This window comes from Neovison vison, chromosome 8 (genome assembly GCF_020171115.1).
Source record: "Neovison vison isolate M4711 chromosome 8, ASM_NN_V1, whole genome shotgun sequence".
Classification (NCBI taxonomy): domain Eukaryota; kingdom Metazoa; phylum Chordata; class Mammalia; order Carnivora; family Mustelidae; genus Neogale; species Neogale vison.
Genome location: NC_058098.1, coordinates 56,314,858 through 56,326,216, shown reverse-complemented (window position 1 = coordinate 56,326,216; position 11,359 = coordinate 56,314,858). Strand labels below are relative to the sequence as shown.

The following is an 11,359-nucleotide window of genomic DNA, read 5'->3' as shown; positions in this document are numbered from 1 at the left end:
AAAACGTCATCCTGAATGGCCAGGGCTGAGAAGCTGTGAGAGCAAGGAGGGATTTGCTGCAGGGTGATGGGGTGGGGGCGGGGGCCTGGGGGCCTGGTTTTGGCTCTCAGAGCTTATCAGAGCTGGAGGGGCCACCAGAGGATGGCTACTGCTGCCAGACCCCCGTTCCCTGGCCCCACCAGCCCACCTCTCCATCACCTTGGAAAGGTTGAGATTTGTAGCTCTGATAGATGGGGGAGGGAATGAGATGGTTTCTCTAGACCCCAACTTCCCCCCACCAGCACTTTTTAAACAGGAAATCCAGGGACACCCACTTTTTTCTTGGTCAGCATAAGGCCAGAAGACCGACCCCATGTGCTTAGGAAGAAGCCCTTCCAGCAGCCATGTGCAGGAGGCAGCCATGCTGGGGCAGGGGGGCAGCAAGGCCAGTGGGGCAGCCCGCCTCTGGACCTTGCCCTTTCATGGGGGAGTGCAGGTTTTAAGGACTCAGTGCCCTGGAGTGACCGAGCCCCCCGAACTTGCCTTCCTTCAGATTGTAAGGACTCCAGTCACTAGCACTTCTAGTCTCTTGGCCATTTTCCAGTTCCCATGAGGACTGAAAAGAAAAAATGGACATTAGATCCAGCAGTGGGGACACGGATAAACAGAGGGTGGGGGCTGTCTTGAGATTAGGGGCCCCTAGATTGCTGATAGAGCTACCCCTGGCAGGTTACTCATAGACCAACCCCTCCCCATGGGCTTTAGTGTATACCTAGGGGAGGCACAACCAGGAGACAGATGTTTTCTCCAGATTTTTCCAACCTTATGGCTTTTATAATTAGCTGTGGAAAAAACATCTTTTCCTTTCTTCATTTCTTTGAAAAAGCAAGATTGGCTTAAACACAAAGTGATCATTGGGGCCTTTTGAAAGTAGAAAAAATAAAGAGATGACCTTTTGAGAATAATGCTTCATTTCCTCATTCTGCTCCCCATCTCTCCCCAAGGGCTCTGGCCCCAGCCTCGGTGGAGAAAAGGCCCCTGCTGTGGCTTTGACTCTAGCAGAGATGGAGGACCAGATAACAACCCCATGTTTCAAAGCCATTTTCCCCAAGGGCCCAACTGTTTGCAAAGCCTATGAAAAAACCCTGGCCAACATCCTGGGCCAGCTGCTGGCCTTGAAACTGAGGCTGCTTGGCCTGTCCAGGAAGCCCGTAAATCCCCAAGTCGGCAAGAAACTGCACTCTGCCTGGCTGCAGGCCCTGGACTGTCCTCAGCCAGTCTAGAAGCTGGTGTAAATAAGCACATTTATCTGAGGTAGACCTGGTTTTTTTCTGAGGAATTGTATCCCCTCGGGGGCATCAGCAATCAAAAAGTTGGTTGTTCCCTTTGGGAGCCATCGCTCTTTCCCACCTGACAGTTGATATTTAATTGATGGTGGCTGTCCTTCATAGGGCTTTTAGCACACCACATGTTATTAGTAAAATTTCAGCTAAAATGTTAACTCCTTTGCTTCTGAGGCAGAGAGTGCTGGCTCTCTTAATACCTGTTTAACCTGTTATAAGTCCCCCTAGGGATGGTTGCACATATATCATAGGTCAAAAATTTGAAAGTGTTGCATTCCCTGAGGCCTGAACCAAGCACAGCTTGCAGATGATATTTCCTGGCAGTTGAGGCAAACTGTCAGGGGAGAGTTACTCAGGATTGCTTCAAGTCTGGGAGAAAAGGAGGACCTTTTCTCTCGAGGGTTGAAGAACTGGGGAAACCATTCTGGAAGCCTTGAGGACATGGGATGTCAGTATTAGAAAGGCACAAGATGGCTAACAGGCAGAATTTGGGACCCCACTGGGACCATGTGGCAGATGAGAGGCAGATGAGGCTAAACAGCTCAAGTAAATCTTCAGGCACTAGGCATGGTGGTGGGTTCTAGGAGAAAGCAGGGGAGTCCTAGATATAGCCCAGGCTGTTCTCAAAGCCCAAGAGCATCAGGAGGGAGGCTGCCAGCCAGACTGGCTGCCACAGGCCTTTCTTCTACGCATCCTGGCTCCTCGATGGCTACCAGGCCCCAGGCCAATCCCTGCATCTCTGTGCCTCGGTTTCCCCATCTGTGGTAGGGGATAGAAAGGTAGCTGAAGGAAAGGATGGGGACGTGAAGGTTCCCCTGGGAAATGCTTAGTACAAGGAAGGAGCCAAGTGAGAAGGGGTGACTGTTGTGAGGACGCCCGGCCCTCTTGCCAGCTGAGTTCCATCTTGGCCCCAGGAGCCAGCAGGCTTTATAACCACAAGCGATCTTGAGATGGCTCTTGAACCACAGAACTCGACAGGCAGGCAGTCCTGGCCCCCTTGGGGACACACCGCCGAGTCTGTGCTGGCCGGGGGCATTCTGCCTCCTGGGCTTGTCCCTGAAGCTCTTGGTGGGCTGACAGTGCCCCAAGAGATCCTGGCCAGGCCTCTTCCCCTCTCCCCAGTCCTTCGCGCTTGGGTGTTTGGGATTAACATGCATCCCTTGAACCTTTTCATTTTTCTGCCCAGATGGAAACTTGGCCAGTGACCAGGCCTGGATGTGCTCGAGGTATGGCTGGGCTCAGGCCAAGCCCACGGTAATTACAATCACATGTGAGGCGCCCGCTGGCTCGCTGGGCGCCGGGGGCCAGGGGAGAGCATGGCTGCCAGTGGGGATGACCTGGGCTGAGCACTGGGCTCCGGGCTCTGGGCTCCTGGCTCAAGGCAAGTGTGTGGACAGCAGGACCTTGGGCTCCTGCCCTCACCTCTCTGACCCTCGGTTTCCTCGTTTAAATGATGGGATTGGCTTACAGGAACTGGGAGGGCCCTGCCTATGCTCTAGGATCCCGGAGAGCATCAGCTGTGGACCGGCTGTCATGTGGACAGGCCCCCTCTGGTCTTCCCAGCCCTGGCCTGGCTTTCCACGGACCTGGAGTGGGACCTGTGCCTGCCATTCTTCATCGATCTAGATGCTTCCTCACCAGACCCAGCACCAGGGCCTATTGAGACTGTCAGGATCCCAGGGGCAGGGGGAGGTATAGCCCTCCAGGGTGGGATTGGGGGTGCTTAGGGAAGAGTTGGGAAGGGGAGGCAGAGAGTATCAAAGACAGCCTTCCCCAGCTGCCCTCTGGCACAAGGGCAAACGAGATCCCAAGTGCAGAAGCCCAGGGGCAGGAGTTGCCCCTCCGCTCGATTCCGTCTCTTTCCCAGTGTAACATTACTCTGAGTGTGGATGCCACAGCCCAAAGGTTCTTTATCCAGTCGATTGTGGTGGCTTTTTCCATTCACAGTGGAGTCTCTGAAGGCTGGAGGGTGAGGAGCTAATGGGTGTGGCCACGGGCGGGCTCACATTCTCCAGCACACGGTCTGTGCAGAGGTGAGGGTGAGGACAGTTTCGGCAACTTCGCAGAATCCTTGCAGGTTCTCTCCCTCTCCCCACTTCTTCCTTGGTCTCTCCTTTCCTCCCCCGCGGCTTTTCTCATTCCCTCTTGTTCTTTCTTCCTCCCTTCTAGTTAGAGGAGCTGAATGATGTAGTGGAAAGAGAATGGCTTGGGGGCCAGGCAGCTTTGATCCCTAAGCCTCAGGCTTCTAGTCTACGATATGGGATAGCTGGCAGGGTTAATGATAACCTAACCACGGCATTGTGGGTAAGAGTGGCACTTGGGTAACTCAGTTAAGTGGCTGCCTTCAGCTCAGAGTCGTGATCCCAGAGTTCTGGGATCAAGCCCCGTGTCATGCTCCTAGCTCAGCGGGGAGTCTGCTTCTCTCCCTGCTGCTCCCCATCTTGTTCTCTTTCTCTCAAATAAGTAAATAAAATCTTATAAAAAATTGAGGAAAATATATTCAAAAACTGAATATATTCAAAACTCTAAGCAGAACAGAGAAAAGTGTTGATAAAAGGCAGCTTTATCCAAAGTATCAACAGAAATTCATCTTAAAAGATGAGTTATACTTAACATTTGTTCCCATCCTTAATAAAAATCAGGTAATTCAGACTTTTTTCTTCCTTGTTCTTTTAAAACAGAATGACCATATTCAGACAGATGGCTCTTTACTGCCTGTGGCTTCTGGTTTTCCTGCCCGAATAGAACTTAGAACCAGGCTGCCAGGGGCCTCCCATGCAATCCCCGAGGCCAAGTCCGCGCAGAGGTAGGTGGGTGCTGCGGTCTGGCCAGGCCAGAGGACCAGCACCCTCCGATCATCCTTCCTGTCTACTCAGCAGAGCGGTCACTGCCACTTCCTCGGCTGTGCTTGGTGGGAATGAGGGGTTCAAAAGCCACGGTGTCCCAGGAAGAAGGGAAGAGGCATGGGAACTGAGAAGTAGAAGAGACATTTGACCATGTGTTGACTTGGGAATAAAGGCAAAATATTGGTCTCTGCCCAGGACACTGTGTGGAGTACCAGACACTTAGGCAGGGGACAGGGTTGGATGCAGTGAGCAGACCCCTGTGGGGAGATGCTAGTAAGTCACTCCTCTCTCTGTCTTCTCTGTCCTCATCCAAAACTAAGGGACTAAACAGCAAGGTCTCTTCTGTCCCTACCCTTCCAGGACTCTCTGATCTGTATGAGCCCAAGTCTGGTGGGCTCGGCACGAAGGGTAGGACTCTTCGTGCCTCCCTCCATCCCCAGATCGTCCCCCTGCCTGGGAAAGTCCACTCAGATCCCTGCTCCCTCGGACACAGACGACCAAGCGTGATACTTCCCAGATGGTAGGGCTACTTTCTGGAATCGTGAACCGTGGGAGCTGGAGCCCGCTAGCAAGCCCGACGCGGAAAGGGTGCTGGGGCTTGAAGCCAGGGTGAGCAGAGATCGCGAGGGAGCTGCTGCTGGAGGCAGACAGGAGAAAAGCCAGCCACAGAGAGGAAAAGGGAGCCGGCACAGAGGGGAAAGAGGTGCCATCGGGGAGACCTCACAGCTCACCAGAGACAGGAAGAGCACCTACTTCCAGAGACTGCCTTGGTTCAAGGTCAAATGTACTCAGACAAAGACCCCTTACCCTGAGGCTCTGGAGAGGCTTTTTGCGGGGGGGTCCACAAGAGCCTGAACGAACCAAGAAACACCTTCCTTGTTCTGTGGGTGGAGCCGAGGTCACCTCTGCAGACCCGTCTTCGTGCACGTGTTAGGAAGACTCCCTCCCGCGGGCCTGAGCAATGCCACTCCACTGCTCTTCCCGCCAAGCGGTGAAGCGGTCTCCCCTCCCGTGAATCCAGGCTCGGCAAGGTGACTTATTTTGGCTAGTGGGACCCTAGCAGATGTCAGCACGGGCTTGAAACCCACTTGTGCATGAGCTCTGCCCTCTCTCTGGCCACGGTTGGGAGGCAGAGACTATGATGTGGGTGGGTCTGAGCCGGCTGAAGAGGCCACATGGAGAACAGAGGTCTGTCGGCCTTCAGCTTGCCGACTGCTGGACAGGTGAGTGAGAACGTGCCAGGCCGTCCACAGCCCTAACCAAACCATCAGGTGACTACGGCTGCATGCATGACCCCAGGCAAGACCAGTGGAAGACCCCCAGCTGAGCCCAGCCAAACTGCTGACCTACAGAATTGTGAGCTGAGAAAGGGGTGGCTGTTTTGAGCCACTAGAGCGTGGGGGTGGTTTGCTATTCTACCTGATACGGTCGGTCCCTGCGTAAGCGAGCCTCCAACATCCCCCCCGCCCCCGCCCCCGCCAAATACAGAGTTGGGCCCTGGAGGGAGACTCTGGTGGCTCTCAGCGGTGTGTGGCAGAAGCTGTCATCCCCAACAAACCATCCTCCCCCTTTTTCTTTTTAGGAAAGGAACTTTTTAGTAACGGCACCAGTCCAACGAACTAGAGACTCTTTTTTGCAGCTAAGTACGATGACATTTTTACTGATGGAATGGAATGAAAGGGATGTGTGCAACTTCTGTGTTACTTCTTTAAAAGGAATTTGCTTGCTCTACGCTTCCTCCGTTCCCCCTTCCTGGAGGCTGGAATGCAGAGCTGGGGCCAGGAGGGTGGACCCCTGTGGCAGGGAGGCAGGACCTCGTAAGGTGGTGGCTCCTGTTACCTAACACAGCTGACTGTGGGGAGCATTGTCACAAAAGGGGGGCTGCTGTGAAGGCAAGTGCTGGGCAGACAGGAGTGTGTCCACCACAAGAGGCTCTAAGCTCTCTCCCAACCCCTTTCTCTTGTCCCTCAGCCTCCTCCAGCTCCTACAGAAGGAACCGAGAGAAAAGGGGGTGAGCAGAGGAAGCAGCATGTGCAAAGGTCCAGAGGGGAAAAAGGTCACGCTATGTTTGGTGCACTGAAAGCAGCTTGGAGTGGTGTGGGGAGGGGAGAGAGGGGGGCAGATCGGTGGAGGGGCGTGGCAGGAAGATGTGAGGCTGCTACCGTGTCCTGAAAGGTGTTGGTCTGTGGGGAGTCCGCAGCTGGCTGTAACTTAAATAGAAGACTCCAGGTGCTGTGTAGAGCGTTGAAACATTCAAAGGGGACCAGGTGGAGGCAGGGAGGCCGGTTAGGAGGCTGTAGAAGCCATCTAAGGAACAGACAGAGGAGAAAGGTGGTGCAAAGGAACAAGGCAAGCATGTTCAGAAAAATTTAGGAGGAAAAACGGACCAGATTTGTAGATAAGTCTGCTGTGGGGGGTGTGGAAGAGGGAGGATTCCAGGCTAACTTGCGGGGGTGCAGACACCATTCACGACGACAAGGGACACAGGCAGAGAAGTGGTGTGGGGAAGGTGAAACCAGCTGGCTTCTGTCTGGGACCTGCTGGTGGGAGGTCCCACTGGGACATTCAGATTATCGATGCTTTTTGCATAGACCAATTCTGGAGTCTTTTAATTGGTTGCTCTCCATTCCCTGCCCCCACTTTTAAAAATGAAATTAAGTCCAACCAGATGATACACTGTCCTGATCACAACCTTCAGTGCTCTCCTGGTTTCTCGACGTCAGTCCGAGCTCTTTATCCCAGCATCTGAAGTCCAATGTCCACTCTCCTCCATCCACGTAGGCCGCAGCTCCTCTTCCTCGTCCTTTGTTCTGGCCACACTGAATCACAAACTTTCCCCTTTTATAGTTTGATGCCTTCACACCTTGCGTCAGCCTGGAGTGCCCCCTTCTTATGGATACATACGAAAAATTTCACTTATCCTTCAGTCAAGTTCATACACTACTCCTCCATTAATTGGTCCCTAAATCCCTCTCTGGAAAGATAATCCCCCTGTCTGAATTTCCACAGTATTTTCTCTGTCATATTCTATATGCACTATATATGTAAGATAAGACAGTGATTGACAGGCCTGGTACCAAAGGATGTAGGGACACGAGTAATTTTGGTTTCTTTATGTGGCATCTGTTCTCCTGCTTCTGCCCCAGAACCTCAGTTTTCCTCTAGGAGCCACCCTTTCCCTACTCTCAGTCTTTGTGGTTTGGACAGGGCTGAACCCCACCCGGCTCATGAGACAAGGCCAAGTCAGGACTTATCAATCCAGTAGGACTTTGTGGGGGAAAGGGGCAGAAGGAGCCTTGGAAGGGAGAGTCAGGGCTGGGGTGGTCCCATTTATAGCTGTATTGAACCTCTTTTCATGTGCTCCTTGGCCATTTGCAGATCTTCTCTGGAGAAATGTCTGTTTTGCTCTTTTGCTTGTTTTTATATTGTGTTATCTTTTTATTGAATTATAAGTGTTCTTTATATATTCTCCATACAGGTCCCTGATCAGATAGATGATTTGTAAATATTTTATTCCATTCAGTGGGTTGTCTTTTTGCCTTCATGGAATCATCTGCAGCACAATTTTTTAAAAAATTTTAAGCATATTAAAAAAAACCACTTTATTGAAGTATAATTTGTATACCATAAATTTCACCCATTTGAAATGCTGCAATCGATTTTTAGTACATGTACAGAGTCGGGTATCACCTATAACCATCATCATAAGCTAGTGTTAGGACATTTCCATCACCCCCCTAAGAACTTTTGTGGCCATTTGCAGTCCACGCCTGTTACAGCGGCAGCCCCAGCTTGCCACTCCGGATGTTTGGGACACATCCTGTAGCTGGAATCATACAACATGAAGTCTTTCACTTTTTCCGGATTTTTTCACGCAGCATAATGTAGTTGAGGTTTATCCGTGTTATAGCATGGGCCAGTAGTTTAATGGCTGACTAGAACTCCATTGTGTTTCTATTCAGTAGCTGATAGATGTTTGAGTTATTTCTAGTTTGGTGCTATTATGAATAGTGCTTGCTTCGGCAGCACATACACTAAAATTGGTGCTATTACGAATAGAGCTGCTCTGGTTCAGCGTCGTTGTGTCAGGAGCTCGGCTGCCATAATGAAACACGGTGGTCTGGGGGCCTTAAACTACAGTTACTTCTCACAGTTCTGGAGGCTGGAAGCCCGAGATCCAAGTGCTGGCCCATTCAGTTCCCCTTCCTGGCTGGTAGATAGTGGCCTTTTCTCTCCCTCCTCTCCAGGCAGGGAGAGGGATTCGGTTTCTCTCTACCGGGGAACATAATCCCATCACGGAGGCCCACCCTCACGACCTCATCTAAACCCAGTTGCCTCTCAAAGGCCCTCCCTCCAAATACTGGTGAGGGAGGACAAAAATGTAGGGATTTGGGGGGACACAAGCATTCGGTCCATACTAGTAGTAATTACTGATATGATTGGATTTCCATCTACCTTTTCGATATCTCTTGTCTGTTTTGTTCCTGTTTCTCCTTTACTGATTCCTTTTGTGTTAAATAGCTACCATTTTTATTTCTTTGTTGGTTTTTCTACTGGGTTCTTTTCTTTTCTTTTTTTTAAAAGATTTTATTGATTTGACAAAGAGAGATCACAAGTAGGCAGAGAGGCGGGCAGAGAGAGAGGGAGAAGCAGGCTCCCCGATGAGCAGAGAGCCCGGTGCGGAGCTCCATTCCAGGACCCTGAGATCATGACCTGAGCTGAAGGCAGAGGCTTTAACCCACTGAGCCACTGAGGCGCCCCTCCACTGGGTTATTTTCTTGGTGGTGGTTCTAGGGACAATTGGCATCTTAACTTATCACAAGGTAAGAGGATATTTAACATTTTATATGATGATTTGTTAGCTTGAATTAGTCAATAATTTAGTATTTAATAGAGGATGTAATTTAAATATTTCATATTTACATTAAATTTATACTAATGCAAGTTATTAGTTATTAAATTAACAATGATTTCATAAATAATTGTTTCTTTAAAATTTAGGCATTTGGTATGTGGTCTCTGCGTGTCTCCCCCACCCTGGGGTCTGCGTGTGTTGGGGGCAGATGTGCCTTTCTCATATTTGCACGGGTGTATTTTTTCACATAGCTATATTCATAGTACAAATTGTATATTATGACTACCCCAAATATTTGTCCTGCTTTTTATTTTATTTATGTATTTATTTTTAACCAGCTTTTTAAACTTAACATTTTGTTGTAGGCATTTTTATTTGCCATAGATCTCTGTGAACTTCTTTTTTAAAAGTTACCTAGGATTTCCTGGAGGGGGCAGGGCAGATTTCAGTTAACCATTTCTTTTTTTTTTTTAAAGATTTATTTATTTATTTATTTATTTGACAGACAGAGATCACAAGTAGGCAGAGAGGCAGGCAGAGAGAGAGAGGAAAGCAGGCTCTCTACTCAGCGAGAGCCCGATGTGGGACTCAATCCCAGGACCCTGGGATCATGACCTGAGCCGAAGGCAGCGGCTTAACCCACTGAGCCACCCAGGCGCCCTCAGTTAACCATTTCTTTGCTTTAGGACAGTGAAGCCATTTTCAGTTTTTAGCTTTTTTCCTCATATGGCAGCGAGCATCTTGGTGCATCTCACGCTTTCCCCATTTTAGAACCTTTGGCAAAAATCCCCACTGGTAAGATTACTCTGTTGAAAAGAACAAATATTTTTGTAGTTCTCAGTACCTATTTCCGTATGATTTTCCTCAAGAATGGTGGGGTGTGGTTGTGATGCCAACTGGGTACCAACTGGAATTTTTTTTTTTTATTTGTATTTGACATTGTCTTTCTTTGGCGATTAGCTAGGTTGAAACATTTTTCTGTAAATCCGTTTACTGGTTATAATTTATTTTATGTAAATAAAATGCCTCCATCTATTTATCGATAAGGCTCTTTGTTGGTTTTTAAATTTTCAGTTTATATGAGCTCTTATGTAATAATGCCCTCCTCAAAACTAGGAAGGAGACAGAGTATAAATACATAAAAACAGATAGTAAACTTTTGTGTCCTTTATTTGCTGCCAATATTTCTCCCCACTTATGGCTTCCCCGCCATTTTTTTTAATGCAGAAAATTTACATTCTTCTGTAGTCAAACCCGCTAATCTCTCCTTTGTGATTTTATCAGTGATTTCCAAGTTTAATAAAAGACATTCTCCCTCTGGAGATTTGATGAATGTTTAAGTCTCTCTTCTTTTGGTTTTCCAAGTTATTAAAAAGTATGGAGCTCTTTAATCCTTATAAAATTTCTCTGTAAAGACTCCTTCTGGTCTGAGGAAGGGGATGATTTCAAAGTATAAGTTTCTCAAATTCAGCAGTTTCCTTCCCTAGTTTCTTTGCCTGTGATGGTACCTGGGGCTGAGACTGACCAGGTCCTGCAGGCTGGCTGTCTGTCTATCTGGCTGGACAGAAGGGATAAGAGAATGAGAACTTGCCTTTTGAGCTACACCCACATCCAAGGGGCAGCACAGGGTCCTGGAAGAACATGACTCGGAACTGGGTTTGGCCCCGTGCATGTGGACCCCCAGTCTCTCATTCTCCCTCCGCAAAACGGGGCCAAGAGTGCCTGACAGACATGGCTGTTGTGAGGATGATAGGAGAAGAAATACAGAAAGTTCTAGAACACCACTCGACCTATCATGGATCTCTCAGGGCCCTTTATACCGACTTGACTCTGGGTCCCACCTGATGACCAAAGGTGTCCCTGAGCTTCCCTCACCACAGTGTGGGCAGGCCTGCCAGAATAGTGAAGAGTATTTACTTTTTTAGGTGAGAAAATGAAGGGTTAGAAAGTTTAAATGGCCTGCTCCCTTCAGCAGCACACAGACTAAAATTGGAACCGTACAGAGAAAGCATGGCCCTTGCACAAGGATGACATGCAAATTCGTGAAGTGGCCCGTATATATTTTTTAAAGGCAGTTTAAGTGTCAGAGCAGCAGATGTTTTTGGCTGCTCTGACACACGGCACCCTCCGGCCCCGCTTTGCCTCAGTGCCTCAGGGTCCTCAATGCGAAATGGAGCTAATTGTCTCCATCGGTCTCCACTGCTGAGGGGTTATTGGATAATCAAACGAAAGGCTCTGAAAAAGGTCACAGAAAAATCCAGAGCCAAGGTAGCGTCCCCATGGGCGGCTCAGTCCACTCCTCCCTCAGCCTGGACACAGATGAGGCCTTGTGTTAG

The 11,359-nt window shown here is 49.4% G+C and overlaps 1 non-coding gene across 1 annotated transcript; it reads left to right on the top strand.

Annotated features, from left to right (window-relative positions):
• Window positions 1–10,982: 10,982 nt before the first annotated feature.
• Window positions 10,983–11,085, top strand: LOC122916637. The gene has a single exon (XR_006386263.1). It is a non-coding gene; the product is annotated as a U6 spliceosomal RNA (small nuclear RNA).
• Window positions 11,086–11,359: the final 274 nt, after the last annotated feature.